A 21,334-nucleotide genomic window follows, 5' to 3' on the forward strand; every position below is an offset into this window, starting at 1 on the left:
CTAATAAACGAATATGCTAAGTTACATATCATGGGAACTAAATAATTTTAGAGGGTTAGGTTTTAACTCTATTGCGCAGCTCTTGTTTGAGTCCAACCGTTGTAGTGTGAGACCTCTCATTCGAAGAATTATCTAGTTTTTGTAATATGTAATTGTATTCGTGAGCTATTTAGAGGAAGTTAGCGGGAGTTCCTTTTGTAGCTGATGGCGGAGAGTGGTGTGGAGTTTGCCCTAGGAAAACCTAGGATGAGATCTAGTGTTAGGAGCTTTATCTGTGAGGGGACTTGTTTAGGATATAAAGTAACTTGGTTGAGTTAAGGCACTTCTTAAGGAAAGTACGGATAGATGTGGAAGGTAGTATGGGCCCGTACTACAGGAAGCAGAGGATCCGTACTCGATTCAAGGACGGATGCGATGAAGCCAGGGAGCTTGTGGAATTGTGATTCCCCGTTGTTTATATTTCGATGTGTATTCTGATGGTTTGTATTAGTCTATTTTCAGTATGGTGGTATTGCAAGGCAGACCAGTTGGCAGTTCCGGTGTTAGGGAGGGCTTGGGCTTAGGTTCTGGAGTCGGGCAGCTTGATAACCAGACGAGGGAGTTCATCTCGTCTGAGATTACGCGTTGTATCCTTGAGCAGACTCTTATGATCTTTAGCTCGGTCAAGGAGGGTATTCTGGAGATTCTTGATGAGCGGTTGAGCGCTTTCATGCCGAGATTTTGGCTTTAGTCGGGACGCGTTCTTTGACTTTCAAGGAGTTCTGAGAATGTGGAACACCGAATTATCATAGGGAGAGGGACCCGATTGCGAGCCGGAGGTGGTTAGCAGATGTTGCTAACGCCTTTCGTACCAGCCGTTGTCCCGAGGGGGACAAGGTCAGACTAGCTTCCTGCCTTTTGAAGGACAGGGCACGAGACTGGTGGGAGGAGGTAGGTCGTGTGGTGGGTGTTGATGTTGTGGATGTGATGACATGGGATGATTTCTTGACCAGGTTCCGAGCCGAGTTTACACCAGTAATTGAGGTGCAACAGTTGGCGCGAGAGTTTCAGGATCTCTGCCAGACTACTGATACGGTGACTGAGATTACCGCTATGTTCAGGAAGAGGGCGCTTCTGGTTCTGCAGTATGTGGCGGGCCAGGAGATGAAGAAGGCTCGATACCATGAGATGTTGAGGAGTGATATTCGGTAGTTTGTGAGCCGATCCAGCTGCAAGACGCTGGAAGATATGATAGCGAGGGCTAGAGAGAGAGAGAGAGAGAGAGATTGATCTGGGAGATAGAGAGGAAGAGGAAGTCAGATGAGGTTCAGGTATCAGGAGGTTCAGCAATAGGCCCAAGGTTGTGGATACGAGGTGGAAGGGCCAGTAGGTCCGAGGCCGTTACGGCAAGCACGGCAGGTCGCACGAGGGGACGTGAAGGGTGGTTGGTTCTGGCTGCTTCAAGTGCGGTCGGACTGGTCATATCAGCAGGGATTGTACTGCTACCACCACCGTCACCCCGGTATCTGATCTAATTTGTTTTCGTTGCAATTAGAGGGGCCACAAGAAGGCCCACTGTCGGAGTTTGGCTGCAGCAGGACCGGTGTCAACACCCGCTCCAATGAATCTTAGGATTACTGACGACCGTTAGGTCGGACAGTCACGCCTGCGACAAAAAGCAGGGCTTTCCAGCTGACGACAGAGGAGACGTGTGCAGATCCTGATGTTGTGTCAGATATGTATCTTCTCTTTATCTCTTTATTTATATTGAATTGCTTGCTTATGTGTATGTGTTTCATTTTAGGATCGTTCCTTGTGAACGGTATCTCTGTTGTGGTATTATTTGATTCGGGGGCTACACGATCCTTTGTATCGCTTGCGCTTAGCAAGAGATTTGTTGGAGCTCCGAGGGAGCTGGTTTGTCCTCTTGATGTTGAGATTGCTGATGATAAAAAAGTCCGGGTTACGAGGGTCCATCGAGGTTGTACTCTCTAGTTATTCAGCAAGCAATATCCGGTTGATCTAGTTCCCATTCCTCTGCGTGGGAATAAGGTTATCGTGGGCATGGATTGGTTGAGCCCTAATGGGGCAGTGATCGACTGTGAGCAACAGTTAGTTCGGGTTCAGTCCCCAAGTGGGGGAGAGTTGATGATTCAGGGTGAGAGACCGCGACGTGGGCCGATTATGTGTTCTGCAGCGAGGGCCAAATGTTATCTTCATCAGGGATGAGGATGTGCAGAAGATAGCTTTACGGACTCGATATGGTCATTAGAGTTCGTGGTGATGCCTTTTGGGCTCACCAATGCTCCGGTGGCGTTCATGGATCTCATGAACCGCATGTGCAGATCGATGTTGGATCGGTCTGTGATAGTATTTATTGATGATATCTTGGTTTATTCAAAGACTCAGGAGCAGCATGAGGAGAACTTGAGGGAAGTGTTGGAGACATTGAGGAGGGAGAGACTTTTCGAAAAGTTCTCCAAGTGCGAGTTCTGGTTGCGCGAGGTGCAGTTTCTGGGGAACTTTGTCAACCAGAAGGGTATTTTGGTCGATCCGGCCAAGCTCGAGGTCGTGATGCAGTGGGAGGTTCTGACGTCTCCATATGAGATTCGAAGTTTTCTTGGTCTGGCTGGTTAATATCGGAGATTCATCCACGATTTCTCCAAGATCGTTGTTCCCTTGACCCGACTGACCAAGAAGTCGGTGACTTTTCACTGGGGGACTAAGCAGCAAGCAACCTTTGAGACTCTTCGGCAGCGATTGTGTGAGGCATCGATTCTGGCCCTGCCAGAGGGTGTTGATGATTTCGTTGTTTATTTTGATGCTTCGATCATAGGTTTGGGGGCAATGCTTGTAACATCCGGATTCCCAGGTATCTTATTTTAGTTACTTATTTTGGGTTTTATGGAGGGACTCGGCGAGTAGACGCTCAGACTCGCCGAGTAGGATCGCGAGTTCTTGACTGGATTAATGACTGGACTCGACGAGTAGATACGTGTACTCGGCGAGTCCGCGCTGTAAAGTGAAACCCTAAATCCCCGGGCCTGTGCCCTATTTAAAGGCCTTTATGGCCTCCATTTGCGGCCAATGCACCCCCGAGAAACCCTAGAGAGAGCAGTGAGAGAGTTGAGAGCAAGAAGAGGCTAATACATCATTTTTGGTGTAGTTTTGCTAGAAGGAAGAAGGAAACACCCATCTAGAGCGTGAAGGGAGCTTGGATCTGGGCTAATCATCTTGAGAGTTCATCTCTGGAGGTATAATCCCTTCTATTTCGTGTTGATATGATAGATTTCATGATTTTAGGGTTTTTACCTCCATTTTATGTAAGATCTAGTGAGTATGAGGCCCCCTTTGTGTTAATAGCATCAGATCTGGACCATGAGAGGTCCATAGAGTCACTATCCCTCAGCTTTATGCAAGCAAATGAAAGATTGGGGACTAGGTTGCCATTTTTAGAGTTATTTCTCCATTTATGGCTTGTTGTGGGTTGCATGCACGTAAAGGTTGCACCTTTACATGACATTTGAACATTTGAAGGGTAGATCTGATAGTTAGGGAAGCAGATCTGACCTTAGGAGGTCATTTGAGGATGAACATGGAGGCAACTCGCTGAGTCCATAAGTGGACTCGACGAGTCGAGTCGGGGTTGCCCCGCGATTCGTGACAGGTGTAACCCGTCGAGTGGAAGGATGACTCGACGAGCCAAGAGAGGCTGAAAGGATTCAGAGGACCCGCATGGACTCGCCGAGTCGCCCTTGTGCACTCGACGAGTCGGGTCAAAGTTGACCGTTGACTTTCGTTGACTTTAGGGTTCTGGTCAAGACTGATTCAGGAGAGTTCAGGGAAGGGTAGAATGGCCTTCTACCCAATCTGTAGAGATGAGATCATGAGTGAATATTGATCGGGGATGTTATCTGAATAATAGGAGGCTAAGTCGGGACGTTGAGCACGAGAGTTTATCCGACTTCATTGAGGTGAGTCTTCTCACTATACATTACCTAGAGTGGTATTTATATGTAGACCAGAGGGTCTTGTATGCTATGTGTATATATATATGAGTTATGTGCATTGTGTTGTATGTATGATATGTGTTGAACAGACCGGGCCGGAGGGCCCAACGATATAGACCGGACCGAAGGGTCCAACGACACAGACTGGACCGAAGGGTCCGACGAGCTATGACCGGACCAGAGGGTCCAACGAGCTACGGGACTGGAGGATCCTGCTGAGACACATCGACCGGAGGGTCGTATTGTAGCGTCGAGTGGCGTATGTGTTGCATGTGGTATTTTGGGGAACTCACTAAGCATTTATGCTTACAGTTGTTGTGTTATGTGTTTCAGGTACTAGTGAGGATCGCGGGAAGGCGCCGGCATGATCCGTACACACTGAGAGGATTTATGTATTTGAGGATCTTGGGATTTGTTTATTGAGATAACATGTGTTACATTGGATTACTATGATATTTTATGAATGAGAGTATGTTTTTAAAATGAAAAATTGTTTTGGAAATTTACGTCGTTACAAGTTGGTATCAGAGCCTTGGTTTGAGAGACTCGGATACACCTCCGGGCATATCTGAACTCAAACTGAGGATTTGAGAGAATTTTTTTCATAAAAGAAACAATTTTTCCAAAAGAGTAAAGGACTTTTCAGAAAAGCGGAACGGAGCAGTGTGTACGATCAGCCAGCGCCCGAACGGTGATTTCCCAAAATACCCTTACATTATGTGTTATGAGATATTATGTGATATGTTATGCATGCTAGAGTAGGCTAGGTATTCATGGTTAGGACTAGAGTGGGCCTGATTTGTGATGCCTTAGCCTAGGAGTTACTGCTACTATGAGATTCTTCGAGAGTAAGTAGGTAGCAGCGAGGAACTTATGAGTGGTCTACCAGAGAGTAGCCTGAGTTTAGTGAGATATAGAGTACTTGTGATCTGGGATCCTAGGAGGAGGACTTGGGGTGAATACCGATGCGTTGTGGAAGGTAGTATAAGAGGCCGTACTACTGGAAACACCGGATCGGTGAGCAGTCCAAGTAAGAATCCTCAGGGTACTAAAGAACAAGTAGGGTTGAGTATCGAGTGCGAGTATACTCGAACGAGTCTTTGATTCTTTTGTGTTGTATTTCAGAGACATCATGGTTGGGACGCACCACCACCCAGGAGGCAGTGGTACCAGTGGTACCAGCGATGAGGAGATTCGTAGGTTGATTCACGAGGAGGTGGTTGCGGCCATTCGAGCTGAGATACCAGAGATGTTCGGGTCTATCAAGACCACGCTGATCAAGACTTTTGATGAGCGGTACGCTGCTGTTGTTGCGGCCACCGCAGCTGTCGCTGCTGCCAGGCCCCAAGGAGGTGACTCGTTGCTGTACCGAGAGTTCAGCAACACGAAGCCACCAGAGTTTGATGGGACGCAGGACCCGATTTCTGCGATGAGGTGGATTTCTGACATCGAGGGATGCTTCTACACATGCTCATGTCCGGAGCATTTAAGGGTTAGGTTTGCGCTTAACCAGCTTCGCTTGGGAGCGAAGGATTGGTGGAAGTTTGTGACGACAGACTTCACTACGGCAGAGCTTACTGCGGTGACCTAGGAGAGGTTCACCACGATGTTTCAAGATGAGTATGTTCCCCCTGTGGAGTGGGAACGTCTAGCCAGGAGTTCTTATCCCTCAAGCAGGGAACTGAGTCTGTGACGGTGATTACGAGGATGTTTCACGAGAGGGCGTTGTTTTGCCCTGAGCACGTGTCGACTGAGCAGGCACGTATGAGTCGGTACTTGAGCATACTGAGGAGGGATATCCGTGAGTTCGTGGCGAACTCGTCATACCGGACATTTGCCGAGCTTCAGGCAAATGCCCGGAAGAGAGAGATTAAGCTGGAGACTCAGGTCAGGGAGGAGGCCGAGTCTCAGAGGAGGGACAGGCGACCGGCACAGGCGCAGCCGGCAGCCAAGCGGGCAAAGCCCGCTGATTCGAGATCTGGGGGTCCGAAAGGCCGTACTTGTGGGAATTGCGACAAGAGTCACGAGGGGGTGTGCAGAGCTGGGGTGTGTTACAAGTGTGGGAAGGAGGGGAATTTCGCGAGGGATTGCCCCAAGGGATTCTCGGTTTGCTTTCATTGCAACCAGACCGGCCATCGGAAGGCCGACTGCCCTCAGCTACTACAGGGATCAGCACAGGGGTCTACACCTGCTGCTAGAGCTATCGAGGTCCGGCCAGCGAAGGCCGAGGCACCGAAGGCTCGCGGGAGAGCCTTCCAGTTGACAGCGGAGGAGGTCCGCGCAGCGCCCGATGTCGTGGCCGGTATGTATTCTTTTACTTACCTATTTTGAGTTTGAGATTTTGTGCTTATATTGTGTTATGCTTAGGTACTTTTCTTGTGAGTTTTGTACCTGCGTTGGTGTTATTCGACTCGGGTGCGAGTCGATCTTTCGTGTCATTAGCATTTAGTCAGCACGTCAGTGTTCAGCGAGAGGCGTTGAGTCGACCTCTACGAGTTTCTATAGCCGACGAGCGAGCAGTGTATGCTACTGATGTGATCTGAGGATGTGTACTCGAGATCTTCGGCGTTGAGTTTCCGATTGATTTGGTTCCGATTGCGATGGGAGATGTCTGTGTCATCGTAGGCATGGACTGGTTGAGCAGGTTTGGAGCGGTTATCGACTGCGAGCGACAGTTGGTGACCATACGAGACCCTAGTGGGGGAGTTCTTACGGTGTACGGCGAGGGTACCCGTTCAGGGTCAGCATTCTGTTCGGCTGCTAGAGCGAGGCAGAGTCTACAACAGGGCTGTAGTGGGTTTGTGGCCTACGTGATGGACACACGAGTAGTAGCGGAGAGGCCTAGTTCTGTTGATGATGTGCCGATAGTGCGTGAGTTCCCGGACGTTTTCCCCGAGGAGTTGCCGGGTGTGCCTCCCGAGAGGCAGGTGGAGTTTCGCATCGATTTGGTTCCGGGAGCGGCGCCTATCGCCAAGGCGCCCTATCGCCTTGCGCCACCAGAGATGCAGGAGTTATCCTCACAGCTTCAGGAGTTGTTGGGGAAGGGATTTATCAGACCGAGTAGCTCGCCGTGGGGAGCGCCGATCCTTTTTGTCAAGAAAAAGGATGGTTCACACCGGATGTGCATTGATTACCGGGAGTTGAACAAGTTAACGGTCAAGAACCGTTACCCACTGTCGAGGATTGATGATCTGTTTGATCAGTTGCAGGGAGCGTCTTGGTTCTCCAAGATTGATCTGAGGTCTGGATATCATCAGATGAGCGTGCGTGATGAGGATGTCCAGAAGACGGCGTTCAGGACTCGTTACAGGCATTATGAGTTCGTGGTGATGCCTTTCGGGCTCACCAATGCACCGGCAGCGTTCATGGATCTCATGAACGGGGTGTGTAGGCCGATGTTGGATCGATCGGTGATCGTGTTCATCGATGACATATTGGTGTATTCGAGATCCAGAGAGCAGCATGAGGAGCATTTGAGGGAGATCCTCGGAGTTCTAAGATCGGAGAGGCTTTACGCCAAATTCTCCAAGTGTGATTTCTAGTTACGAGAGGTCCAGTTCCTGGGACATCTCGTTAATCAGAATGGGATATTGGTCGATCCGGCCAAGATTGAGGCGGTGATGAGTTGGGAGGTGCCGAGATCCCCCACCGAGATCAGGAGTTTTCTGGGGTTGGCCGGCTATTATAGGAGATTTATTAAAGATTTCTCCAAGATCGCCGTGCCTCTCACCATGTTGACCCGGAAGGGCGTTACTTTTTCGTGGGGTCCTGAGCAGCAGGCCTCGTTTGAGACTCTTCTCCAGAGGTTGTGCGAAGCCCCGGTGTTATCCCTTCCAGAGGGAATGGAGGATTTTGTGGTGTACTGCGACGCATCGATATCAGGGTTGGGTGCGGTGCTTATGCAGAGAGGGCATGTGATAGCGTATGCATCGAGGCAGCTGAAGCCTCATGAGACGAGGTATCCCACCCACGATCTGGAGTTGGGGGCAGTGGTGTTCGCCCTCAAGATCTGGCGCCATTACCTGTATGGGGTTCGGTGTACCATATACACGGACCACAAGAGTTTGAAGTATCTGATGGATCAGCCCAACCTGAATATGCGCCAGAGGAGATGGTTGGATGTGGTAAAGGATTACGATTATGAGATCCTGTACCACCCGGGAAAAGCTAATGTTGTAGCTGATGCGCTGAGTCATAGGGCGGAGAGTGCCCCGATTCGAGACACTTGTATGCGATTGACAGTGATGACTCCGGTGTTGGACACCATTCGGGAGGCCCAGGCAGAGGCCGTGAGACCGGAGAACCGCAAGAGAGAGTGGGTGATTGGGCAGGTACCTGAGTTTGTTACCGATAGTCGTGGGCTGATGACCTTTCAGGGTCGGATTTGGGTGTCGTATGCAGGCGGGACGCGCACCACTTTGATGGAGGAGGCGCACCGATCGAGGTTCTCGATCCATCCCGGGGCCACTTAGATGTATTTGGACCTGAAGAGGGACTATTGGTGGCCCTGTATGAAGAGGGATGTAGCATGGTTTGTTGAGAGGTGTTTGACCTGTCGCAGGGTTAAGGCCGAGCATCAGCGTCCACATGGCAAGTTGCAGCCACTTGAAGTTCCCCAATGGAAGTGGGAACATATTTCTATGGATTTCATCACCAAATTGCCGAGGACCGCACGGGGTGTCGATGCAATTTGGGTGATTGTCGACCGGCTGACGAAGAGCGCGCATTTTCTTGCTATCAGTGAGAGCTCTTCTGCTGAGAGGCTGGCAGAGTTGTATGTGAGGGAGGTGGTATCGCGGCATGGGGTGCCGATCTCGATTGTGTCAGATCGAGATGTACGTTTCACTTCCAGGTTCTGGAAGAAGTTCCACGAGGAGTTGGGTACGAGGTTACATTTCAGTACCGCCTACCACCCCCAGACGGACGGACAGAGTGAGCGGACGATTCAGACACTCGAGGACATGCTTCGAGCATGTGTGTTGGACTTCGGGGGAAGTTGGGACACGTACTTGCCGTTGGCTGAGTTTTCCTACAACAACAGCCACCATTCGAGTATTGGTATGCCTCCCTTCGATTTGTTGTATGGGAGGAGGTTTCGGACTCCCATTTGCTGGGGAGAGGTAGGGCAGCGTGTGATGGGTAGCACCGAGATAGTGCTTCAGACAACAGAGCAGATACAGCAGGTTAGACAGAGGTTATTGACAGCTCAGAGTCGTCAGAAGAGTTATGCGGATAGGCGACGATCCGAGCTTGAGTTCCAGGTGGGAGACTTAGTACTCCTGAAGGTGTCTCCTTGGAAAGGAGTGATTCGGTTCAGGAAGAGGGGCAAGCTGGGGCCCCGGTACATCGGTCCGTTCAGAGTGACCACGAGAGTGGGCAGGGCAGCGTATCGTTTGGAGCTACCTGCGGAGTTGAGCCAGATTCATGATACCTTCCATGTGTCTCGGTTGAGGAAGTGTATAGCCGATGAGTCGGCGGTAATGCCGCTGAAGGACATTCAGATAGATGCGAGGTTGAATGATGTTGAGAAACGATCGCGATTTTGGATCGGAAGATCAAGGTTCTAAGGAACAAGGAGGTGCCCCTGGTTCAGGTCCAGTGGCAAGATCGGAGAGGGTCCGAGCTGACTTGGGAGCCGGAGTTGGAGATGCGGGAGCAGCATCCAGAGTTGTTTGCGGGGCAAGACTTCGAGGGCGAAGTCTGATTCTAGTGGGGGAGAATTATAACATCTGGATTCCCAGGTATCTTATTTTAGTTATTTATTTTGGGTTTTATGGAGGGACTCGGCGAGTAAACACTCAGACTCGTCGAGTAGGATCGCGAGTTCTTGACTGGATTAATGACTGGACTCGACGAGTAGATACGTGGACTCGGCGAGTCCGCGCTGTAAAGTGAAACCCTAAATCCCCGGGCCTGTGCCCTATTTAAAGGCCTTTATGGCCTCCATTTGCGGCCAATGCACCCCAGAGAAACCCTAGAGAGAGCAGTGACAGAGTTGAGAGCAAGAAGAGGCTAATACATCACTTTTGGTGTAGTTTTGCTAGAAGGAAGAAGGAAACACCCATCTAGAGCGTGAAGGGAGCTTGGATCTGGGCTAATCATCTTGAGAGTTCATCTCTGGAGGTATAATCTCTTCTATTTCGTGTTGATATGATAGATTTCATGATTTTAGGGTTTTTACCTCCATTTTATGTAAGATCTAGTGAGTATGAGGCCCCCTTTGTGTTAATAGCATCAAATCTGGACCATGAGAGGTCCATAGAGTCACTATCCCTCAGCTTTATGCAAGCAAATGAAAGATTGGGGACTAGGTTGCCATTTTTAGAGTTATTTCTGCATTTATGACTTGTTGTGGGTTGCATGCACGTAAAGGTTGCACCTTTACGTGACATTTGAACATTTGAAGGGTAGATCTGATAGTTAGGGAAGCAGATCTGACCTTAGGAGGTCATTTGAGGATGAACATGGAGGCAACTCGCCGAGTCCATAAGTGGACTCGACGAGTCGAGTCGGGGTTGCCCCGCGATTCGTGACAGGTGTAACCCGTCGAGTGGAAGGATGACTCGACGAGCCAAGAGAGGCTGAAAGGATTCAGAGGACCCGCATGGACTCGCCGAGTCGCCCTTGTGCACTCGACGAGTCGGGTCAAAGTTGACCGTTGACTTTCGTTGACTTTAGGGTTCTGGTCAAGACTGATTCAGGAGAGTTCAGGGAAGGGTAGAATGGCCTTCTACCCAATCTGTAGAGATGAGATCATGAGTGAATATTGATCAGGGATGTTATCTGAATAATAGGAGGAGGCTAAGTCGGGACGTTGAGCACGAGAGTTTATCCGACTTCATTGAGGTGAGTCTTCTCACTATACATTACCTAGAGTGGTATTTATGTGTAGACCAGAGGGTCTTGTATGCTATGTGTATATATATGAGTTATGTGCATTGTGTTGTATGTATGATATGTGTTGAACAGACCGGGCCGGAGGGCCCAACGATATAGACCGGACCGAAGGGTCCAACGACACAGACTGGACCGAAGGGTCCGACGAGCTATGACCGGACCAGAGGGTCCAACGAGCTACGAGACTGGAGGGTCCCGCTGAGACACATCGACCGGAGGGTCGTATTGTAGCCTCGAGTGGCGTATGTGTTGCATGTGGTATTTTGGGGAACTCACTAAGCATTTATGCTTACAGTTGTTGTGTTATGTGTTTCAGGTACTAGCGAGGATCGTGGGAAGGCGCCGGCATGATCCGTACACACTGAGAGGATTTATGTATTTGAGGATCTTGGGATTTGTTTATTGAGATAACATGTGTTACATTGGATTATTATGATATATTATGAATGAGAGTATGTTTTTAAAATGAAAAATTGTTTTGGAAATTTACGTCGTTAAAGTGCTGATGCAGCGGGGTCGCGTGATCGCTTACGCTTCGAGGTAGCTGAAGCCTCATGAGGCGAACTATCCGACGCATGATTTAGAGTTGGGGGTCGTGGTTTTCGCCCTCAATATTTGGCGGCATTACCTCTATGGGGTTCGTTGTACTATTTATACGGATCACAAGAGTGTGAGGTACTTGATGGATCAGTCGAATCTGAATATGAGGCAACGTCGATGGTTGGATGTGGTGAAGGATTATGATTGTGAGATCCTCTATCTCCCGGGGAAGTCCAATATGGTGTCCGATGCTCTCCGCCACATGGCGGTCGCGGCTCCGATCAGATATATATGTTTGAGGATGACCGTGAGCGGATTCGTGAGGCTCAGGTCGAGGCTATGAAGGAAGAGCATCGGAAGAGTGAGTGTATTGTGGGTCAGGTGGCTTCCTTCGATTATGATGGCCGCGGGTTGTTGACTCTGCATCACCTATAACATCCCAAAAATACAGCCCAAAATTTTCATTTTTAGATAGGTTATTATAAAACCAACAATATAAGAAAACATCCATAATATCATGTCATGTCAAAACCAAAGTAGAAATAATCAAAACATGTTATCATAAAGCAATATCAGAGTGTAATCCCAAAGATCTCATGTGCGGAAAAACCATAGTGTGATGCGCTGCGATCAAGCCGACTCCTTTCCTTTGAAAACGAGTACCTGAAACCAAAACTGTAAACCGTAAGCATGAAGCTTAGTGAGTTCCCCCATCATACCACATACCATACAATCATATGACATACATACTGCCAGGCATATCTGGGTGCCCGACCTAACCCTTTGGTTCTCTCGACCGGTGACCTTGCCTAGCATATATGGGTGTTGGCCTACCCCTTCGGTCCTCTCGACCGGTGATCTTGCCTAGCATATTTGGGTGTTAGCCTACCCCTTCGATCCTCTCGACCGGTAACTGGGGACTATTTCACCCCTACTACTACCACATAATATCATATCACATATATCACAATCTGTCTAGCATAGCTAGGTACTAATCTACCCCTGCGGTCCTATCGACCGGTAACCGGGGACTATTTCACCCCTACTACTACCACATAATATCATATCGCATATATCATAATCTGTCTAGCATAGCTGGGTACTAATCTACCCCTTCGGTCCTATCGACCGGTAACCAGGGACTATTTCACCCCTACTACTACCACTATCACATAACATCATATCATGCTAGCACATGAAACATAACAGGTAGCATCAAACCTATATGAATATCACAAAGACAAGCATCTAACATACAACTCCTACTAGTAGGCCGGCATTGTGGCCGTAGACCCACCGCTACTGGAAGGTAACTCACCTCACACTGCTGAAGTCCCGTAGACTCAACCCCACATTGCTGAAGTCCCGCGGACTCAACCCCAGCTGCTGGATGACAGATTCCCAAACTGTCAACACCAAAATAACACCCAATTAATAATTGGGTTCCAATACATAACCATAAGTCCATGCTTGGAGGTAAAAGGCTACTCTACCCCTAACTTGGCTTGATTCAAGCCCCAGGACCAATTCAAAGGCCCAAAAGTCCAACTATGGCTCCAAGCCCAACATATGGCCCAATTTTCCAAATTGGGCCCAAGCCTTTACATGTCTTATTCAAAGGCCCAACCAAAAATTCCAGTCCAACATTTGGTATTCTAATGGCCCAATATCATATAATCATTGAGGCCTAAACTATGGCCCATCTATGGCCAAACTTTCCAAATTGGGCCCAAACCCTCATATGGGCCTTACCCTAAGCACATCAACATAATCTAGTCCATATGATTATTCTTGGATGGCCCATTAATAATCAAATCATCAAGGCCCAATAGAAAGGTCCAACAATAAACCCAAGTGAAATTAGGGTTTCACATAAAATGATGATTAGGGTTAAGTTTCCTACTTAACCCATTAAGGACTTAATCCACTAAGGACTTAATCCATTAAGTCCAATATTGCTTAGATTAATTTTTTTGCCATTCATTATTATTTAATATTTCAAGTTATTAAATAATTCACGTGTGTCCCGATTAATTCCCCGAATTAGGGTTTCATTGCATTAGGGTTTTCCAAACCCTAATCAGGGTTTCCAACCCACATTAGCCCATTAGGGTTTCACTAAGCCCATTAATCACATGATTGGGCTTTTAGGTCCATTAAGCTTCATTGGGCCCATTAGGGCTTACAAGGCCCATTAGGGTTTTAGTCCCTTGTCCAAACATCCAAATCGAATCACAACATCAACGAGGCACACCGCCACCCGACACGGCGGCCGGTGGCGGCAGCCACCACCTCACGGTGGTGGTTTTGACTTTCTTTCCATTATTCTACTTTCCAATTACATCTTACAATGCTCAAACTCAAATAACCCACACACACACATTAAGCTAAACACACACACACAGCCACCCTAGTGGTGGCCGGCGGTGGCACGTGGTGGCAGCCACCACCCCACGGTGGTGGTGGTGGTGGTGGCTATTTTTTGATTTTCTAGCCACACAACGCCAACTCTACATCAACAAATAACACACTCACACCCTATACTCGGAACAGTAGCACAACCACCCATCTGGTGGCGTTTGGCGGCGGCAGAAGCGGTGGCAGCCACCACCTTGAGGTTGTGGCGGTGGGTTTTCCGTCCAAAATCGCTCCAATAATCCTCGCAATACAGCAACCACATGAACACTCGACTACACACCCACGAAATGACGCACATCACTCGGACTTAAAGCAACAGCGCACTCGAACCCATGTGAAACACGAACATGGCAGTCTTTGGGGCGATAAACGGTGACCGGAGCAACATGAGAGTTGCACAGGCGGCGGCGGCGAGTCGTGACTGCGTGAATCACCGAAGATCCAAGAAGAAGGAATGAAACGAGCAACAGTAACATCAGCGACGGAGGAGGGCGTTCGTTCGATCTTCGTTTTCTTCATGAAGGCGAGCAGCGGCAACAGCCCCCAATCGTTCCAGGCCTTGCATCGATGGTTCACAACTCATCCTCGGTGTGCAACGATTCTTCATCGTCTGTTCACGGCTTTTCCGACAGCGAGATTGTAGTGGCGATGCTCGGACTCGACTAGGTGGCAGCCGGTGATGGGAGATACAAGGTTGGCGGCCGGAGGAGAATGAGGGTTGAGAGGGTGGCGACTGTAAACACAACTTGGATTAGGGTTACACGGTGGGTTATATACCCGATCACCAAATCTAACTTATTACCATAATGGCATAACCAATCCATGCCTATAAAATTCTTTCCAACTATGATCCAAAATTTACCAATTGAACCCTGCCCCCTGAATCCTTTACAAATGAAGTCCGAATTTTACCTTTTTAACCCCAGCCAACCAAAAACCCTTCAACTTAAGTCCTCATAATTACCGTGCAACCCCTCCTCTACAATTATTTTCAAATAAGGTCCATAATTAACTCTTTAGACCCTGTTTTCATAAATCCTTTCATATTAGGTCTAATACTTACCAAACATCCCCCTTTCTTCTAAAATAATTACAAAATAAATCTCGAATTTATACTTTGACCCTCGAATAATCCAACTTATGGCGTTTGGCTTCCTAAAACCAATACCTTGCTATATAATTATAAGTTTAGGGCTACGATTCATTCAATAATTTTGTCTATTTATTTATGAAATAAACGGGGTGTTACATCAGCGGATTTGGGTGCCGTATTGGGGCGGTGTACGCCAGGTTATGATGGAGGAGGCCCACAAGTCGAGGTTCTCCATTCATCCCGGGGCGACGAAGATGTATAGGGATCTTCGTCTTGATTATTGGTGGCCCTGTATGAAGCGGGATGTGGCATGGTATGTCGAGCGGTACCTGACTTCCAGGAAAGTCAAGGTCGAGCATCAGCGTCCTCACGACAAGATGCAGCCGTTGGAGATTCCCATATGGAAATGGGAAGACATCACTATGGATTTTATCACGAAGCTTCCCAGGACTGCACATGGAGTGGATTCGATTTGGGTCATCTTGGATCGTTTGACCAAGAGTGCGCATTTCATTCCTATTCGGGAGAAGATTTCTGCCGAGAAGTTGGCCAAGATTTATATCAGAGAGGTAGTGGCATGTCATGGGGTGTCGGTATCAGTGGTTTCAGACAGGTATGTTCATTTTACTTCCAGGCTTTGGAAGCGGTTTCATGACGAGTTAGGCACTCATTTCCATTTTAGTACAACATTTCATCCGCAGACTGATGGTCAGAGCGAGCGGACCATTCAGACCCTTGAGGATATGATGTGTGCTTGTGTGTTGGACTTTGGAGGGAGTTGGGATACTTATCTTCCGTTAGCAAAATTTTCATATAACAATTTTTATAATGCTAGCTTTGATTGACCTCCTTTTGAGATGCTCTATGGGAGGAAATGCACGACCCCGATTTGTTGGGACGAGGTTGGTCAGCGGGTTGTGGGGAGTACCGAAGTGGTGCTCTAGACCACAGAGATGATTCAGCGGGTTCAGAGTAGGCTCCAGACATCTTAGAGTCGGCAGAAGAGTTATGCCGACAAGCGTTGATCTGACCTAGAGTTCCAGGTGGGAGATATGGTTCTCCTGAAGGTGTCACCTTGGAAAGGTGTCATCCGTTTCAGGAAGCGGGGCAAGTTGGGCCCCGATATAATGGTCCTTTCAGGGTTGTGGCCCGGGTGGGCCAGGTTGCTTATCGCTTGGATCTTCCAGAGGAGCTCAATCAGATTTATAGCACGTTTCATATCTCTTAGTTGCGGAAGTGTTTAGTGGATGATTCCGCAATTATACCATTGGAGGATATTCATGTGGATGACCACCTGAATTATATTGAGAGACCGGTGTCGATTTTGGATCGGAAGACAAAGAACTTGAGGAACAAGGTTGTTAAGCTAGTGAAGGTGCAGTGGCTGCACTGCAAGGGGTCAGAGTGGACTTGGGAGCCCGAGGATGAGATGAGGGAGCATTATCCTGAGTTGTTCGGGGTAGCGGACTTCAAGGACGAAGTCTGATTCAAGTGGGGGAGAATTCTAACACTTGCTCCCTGGTATATACCTTATGACCCTTCTATTTTGAAGTTACGCATTTTGGTCCCTGAAGTAGTACGCGGGGCGTATGATAGTTTCATTTTATTACTTCTTCTCTTAGTTTATTTTTAGTTCATTTCATCTCATTTTAGTCAATATTTATGCATATTTTCCCTTTTTGTTATTTTTCACCTTTATCGGGTACTTTCTAGTATTTTGAGCTTAATTACATGATTTACCGAACACTTTTCGTCATTGGAGGTGGGGAAGGAGTGCGGGACTTTTGGAGGCTTGCGGTTTTCTTATGGACTTGAAGTGGTGCGATTGGGCTTGGTGTCAACATAAACAAGAAAGCGAGTTGGACTTAATTTTTGGGCGAGAATGATGACGAGACGAAGAGTACTCGAGCTATAGAAGATTTAACGAGCATTGGAGCATCATTGAAGACTTTGGAAGGCATAATTGGGTTCTCAAGAATTTATGCAAATGGGCTGAATCATTGATGAGAAGAGTAGGCTGGTGTGCTAATTAAATGGGCCAAGGGACCCATTCACCGAGACCCACGCGGTTCGTGTGGATCGTGCTGTGAAGGATCCGAGTTTTTGGCATGAATCTCTACTTTAGGAAGGTTGGTGGAGTACTTTTGGCCAGCTTTTGGATCCAGAAATGGGACTCTTTTTACTCGAGATTTTGAATAGAACTCAAGGGGGAACACATTGAACAACAACTCTTTTTGCTCTCAAGAGGGTTTTTGGAAGAATTTGAAGATTTTGAAGATTGGAGTAATGTTCTTTCATCTTGCAACTTGAATCATGTTTGGTACCTCTAAACTATCTTGTATTTCTTTTATTTTAGCCATGCTTAGCTAGACTTATATTTGGTTGATTAGGGTTTAGCCCATGGATGATTTGTTGTTTAGAAGACTTTATGCTACCTTGTGTTTGAAGTTTATGGAAATGTTTTCTAATCAAACATCTTCTTGTGTTTATTTATCATTGATCATGAGCTTTGATGAATGGATGCTTATTTTGTTGACTAATTTCTTGGTTAAGTAATGGACCCTCAAATTAGTAAGTAACAAATGGTTTCTATGTTTGTTTTCATTTCATTTAAACCATGGAAATGTTTCCTCCTTAATGATAATGTAAGCATTAGATTATTTGGACTTGGTAACTCTTAAAATTTAAAGCTAATTGATTTTCACAAGATTATATGCTTCATTGATTTTGTGACTTTAATTAAGGGAATGTGTTAAGAGCTCCTCTAACCATTTTAATAACAAAGAAGATTTGAGGTAATTTGTGCTTATGAATTGCTATAGTCAAGTTAAATTAATTCACAAGTGTAATTCCATTTAGTCTAAGGATAAGTCAACTATGTCATCCATGTGGTGTATTCCAAAATCAACCAACTTTACTTCATTGAATTTAATCAAATCATCTACTTGTTTACTCGTCATATCTATATTCTAGCTTAGTTTTAATTTTCTCAAACAATCAAAAAGATTTACCCCCCCCCCATTTTACTTTTACTCTTGTTTTACAAGTACTTGAACAAGTGATTTACATAGAGATTTAAATTAAACCAACCAATCTCCGTGGATACGATCCCTTTACCACTATACATTATTTTAATGTGTAATATTTAGGGTATTTGTTTTGTTGGCCTCGACAACCACCGGCATACCACTTCGTTCGCTTAGAGTACTGAGTTATTGGCGAGTCGGGACCTAGGTCACGTACGCTAGGCGTATGTATGCGTACGTTGGGTGTACGTGGACTTTAATGAAACCCTAATTGAGGGTCTTGCATCCTATATAAGCCACCTTATTCTCTAGGGCTGGACTCCTTTCCATCATCTAAAGCCTCCAAAACCCTAAATTGAGTTGTAGCCTCCATTGTTAAGCATTTGAGCCTTTGAAAAGAGTTTGGTGTTTATTTTGTGTAATGTGAAGGAGTTAGAAGATCTTGAAGTTGCTAAGCTTGGATTGGAAGTCTTGGATCCAGAATCACTACCCATTTTGCAAGGAGTTTGAGGTATCAAGTTCTTATCTTGATTACTAGTTGCTTAGGTCTCTTCTTGGGTTAAATTGTTATGTTTTAGCCATGGTTTGCGTGAATGATGGAATTAGGACGTCCCAAAGACTTATTCTTTCAGATCTATGGTTATCTTGGGCTCCTTAGGCATAAAGGTGCCAACTTTATGGAGCTTAGGGCCTCATGCATCCATTAAGTATCTTATTAAGTCATTTTTGAGCTTTAGAGCTTCATATAGCCATGCATGGACGTAAAGTTGGCAACTTTACGTGATAACCCAGCTCAAGGAGGTCACATCTGCATTCTGGGGCGATGTCTTAATGGGTTGAGAGCTAAATCTAGAAGATGGCTGATCTGGATGAGTACGTTGGGCGTACAAGCCTGTACGTGCAACGTACAAGCCTTCGAGCAAGTACGCTTAGCGTACAAGCTGAGTACACCCCGCGTACTCAGTCAGGTGGCATTTTAAAGTTGGGCCTCAGGTTTGGGCCATGTTTTGGGCTTAGAAGGTTAGGGTTTAGTTGGGCCATTTGATTTTGGGAGTTTTGGGCCAGAAATATTATTGGGCCTTGGGCTAAGGCCCATAAGAAGGAATTGGGCCCACTTTGGAAAATTAGGCCATAAGTGGGCCTTAAAGGATTTTGGATTTGGGCCTTTTAGATTTTGGATTTGGGCCTTAGTCTTGGATCAAGCTAGGTCATGGGTAAAATGGTCATTTTACCCCAAGTATGGATCATTAGTTATAGTCTGGAACCCAAGTGTTAATTGGGTGTTATTTTGTACAGATAGCTCGGGGAGACGTCAGGATAGCAGCTAGGGATCTTCAATGGGATTCAACATTCGAGGTGAGTTTCCTCACCATGTATAGCGGGTCGAAGGCACCATTGCCGACCCATGATTTGATCTGTTAGGATACTCATTGTCTGTGTGACATTATGCTTGTATGTTTTATGGGTGGGGACCGATGACATTATACTCATTGGCTATATAATTTGTATGTGGGCGGGGCCCGTTATGTGAGTTAGGGCGGGGCCTATTATACTCATTGGGCGGGGCCCATTATACGAGTTAGGGTGGAGGCGTTATACTCATTGGGCGGGGCCCGTTATGCGAGTTAGGGCGGGGCCTATTATACTCATTGGGCGGGGCCCATTATGCGAGTTAGGGTGGGGGCGTTATACTCATTGGGCGGGGCCCGTTATGCGAGTTAGGGCGGGACCCGTTATACTCATTGGGCGGGGCCCGTTATATGCTATGTATGTTGGTATGTGGTATTTTGGAGAACTCACTAAGTTTTGTGCTTACTGTTTTTAGTTTATGTTTCAGGTACTTTCGGGTTCAAGGGGGAGAGCTCGAGTTGACTGCATCGCACGCACCATATGGATTCTGTTTATGGGACACACTCTGATTTTTATGATGTTTGACATACTTATTTTATTGGGTCGTATGAACAATGTTTTGGAATACTGTTTTTACTTGAATGAAAAATGAAGTTTTTGGGTCATATTTTTGGGATGTTACATTTATACGATATATTTTACAGTTTTGACTATGGGTGGCAAGTTGGGCAATAGTGTCGTGTTTTTGTCTGACATGACATAGCATGACAAGTCGTTATGTAACACGAGCACAACACGACACGATGTCGAGTTTTTTTTTTAAATAACAATAAAACAAACCAATTAAAAACGGAAAATACGACACGATAAAGATAACATAAAATAACAATTAATTTATTAATTAATATTTAATCTTCCATAACACAAACAACTATTAAATCGTGTTAAGTTCGTGTCGAATTTTAAACACGACACGACGTCGTGTTTTTATATTTGACACGAACACGAATTCGAATTTCAGTTTCGTCTCAATTTCGTTTCGTGTGTATTTTTGTGGTATGGTATCATCCATTCTCACCCCCAGTGGCGAATCTAGAACAAAATATCACGTGGTTCCCAAATTAAGTGAAGCCGATAAAAAATCAAATAACACTTGTGAGGGGTCGGGTCGGGTCGGGTCGTGTACGATTTACTGAAATATAACTGAAAAAACCGATCATCCACCACCAATTAAAATTTTTAAAAAAAACCGACTAAAATATAATTGAAAAAACCGAACGATTTAATAAAAAATTAGTTGATTATTAGTGTATTGATACCTTATTGTTTGATAAAAACTATATCTTATATTTAACCATGTATATTTAGCAGCACAAATGTCTCATATAACTTATTTTTTGCCCCTTTTAAAATGGTTTTTTAAGACATTTTTTAGAAAAACAAACTCAAGGTAGGTCCTCTATTTTTTCTAAGGTAATTCTTAATTTTTGTGGTATATATATTATAAATGAAATTCAAATTTTAGGTAGGTCCTAAAACCTACCTTGTTATAAGCTAGATACCCCCTGCTCACCCCTAGTTTTGATTCTAAAGTGATAAATTTATATAAATGTGGAGCGTATATATGGATGTAGTTTATGAGAACTTTTATTGTGTTGCATGTTTTTAGTCTTTGAAGCAGGACCAATCATCCTTTAACAGATGAAGTTCAAGTTCAAATCTTTTTTGAGAATTTGACTTATATTTAATAAATTATAATACATACCAAAGAAACTAGTTCACTGTGATAGGACCTTTCAATCACAATCTATCAAGTAAAAAACGACCGAGGATAAAATCTCCGACATTGACAAACTTAATTTATATATTCATGATTTCATACAAAAAAAAAAGTCTAAAAACTTTGCTGATTACAAAATCTATCTGCTAAAATTCTCTCTGATCTGTAATCTGTAATTAATAATATACTTAAGTATGAGTGAAAAATGTGATGATGTAGTTGGTGTTAATAATATCAGATA

Source organism: Lactuca virosa, chromosome 3 (genome assembly GCF_052849685.1).
Source record: "Lactuca virosa cultivar CGN04683 chromosome 3, Lactuca_virosa_CGN04683_v6, whole genome shotgun sequence".
NCBI lineage: Eukaryota > Viridiplantae > Streptophyta > Magnoliopsida > Asterales > Asteraceae > Lactuca > Lactuca virosa.